The following is a 1,251-nucleotide window of genomic DNA, read 5'->3' on the forward strand; positions in this document are numbered from 1 at the left end:
AAGAAGAAGAAGAAGAAGAAGAAGAAGAAGAAGAAGAAGAAGAAGAAGAAGAAGAAGAAGAAGAAGAAGAAGAAGAAGAAGAAGAAGAGAAAAAAAAAACTTTGGGAAATTATCAGCTCTTTGCAACAAGACTTATATTGATTGGTCTACACACTATAACCAGCATCCTTTCAGGTTTATAATTGAAGTCTCTCTGGAAATCTACTTACAGTTTTAACTGGTAGAGAGCTAAAATTCACAATTAGGTGTTGAACAGAACAAAGAAGAAGCAATCACATGAATCTAAAAATATAAACATTTGCAGTTTTATTATATGTAGTATTGCTTATTATTAAACAGTATTTATTAATTGATATATTGTTATATACCATATTATTATTCAGTATATTAGTCATTAATAATAATCAGTACCACAAAGAGCCTCTCTCTTTCCTGGGAAAAAAAAACATAAAAAAATCTAATAAGTCCATGAACTCAAGACTAGAGCTTTGTTAACTATCTAATTAAGCTAAAATAAATGTTAATTGTGACATGTTTGCAATCATAAATTATAGAGCCTTTATATTCTGGTTCTTTTTTTCCAATTTTTTATTAGATATTTTCCTCATTTACATTTCAAATGCGATCCTGAAAGTCCCCTATACCCTCCCCTGTCCTGCTCTCTTACCCACCCATTCACACTCCTTGGCCCTGGCATTCCCCTGTACTGGGGCATATAAAGTTTGCAAGACCTAGGGGCCTTTCTTCCCAATGATGGCCAACTAGGCCATCTTCTGCCACATATGCAGCTAGAGACACAAGCTCTGGAGGTACTGCTTATTTCATATTTTTCTGATTCTTAACACCAGGGTCAGCTACAAAATTTATGGGACCAAGCAAAAAATGTAAATGCAGACCCCATATTCAAAAGAAAAGAAAAATGTTCTATGAAAAGTACTAAAATACAAAACACCTTTTTCTTTTTTTTTTCTTATAAAGGATAGCATTTAATTGGGGCTGGCTTACAGGTTCAGAGGTTCAGTCCATCATCATCAAGGTGGGAGTAGGGCAGCATCTAGGCAAAATGATGCAGTCACTGCCGAGAGTTCTAAATCTTCATCTGAAGGCTGCTAGTGGAAGACTGGCTTCCAGACAGCTATGAGTAGGATCTTTTTTTTTTATTATTATTATTACATCTTTTCCTCAATTACATTTCCAATGCTATCCCCTACTTCTCTACCCACCCATTCCCATTTTTTTTTTTTTTTTTTT

This window comes from Mus caroli, chromosome 13 (assembly GCF_900094665.2).
Source record: "Mus caroli chromosome 13, CAROLI_EIJ_v1.1, whole genome shotgun sequence".
NCBI classification, from domain to species: Eukaryota; Metazoa; Chordata; class Mammalia; order Rodentia; family Muridae; genus Mus; species Mus caroli.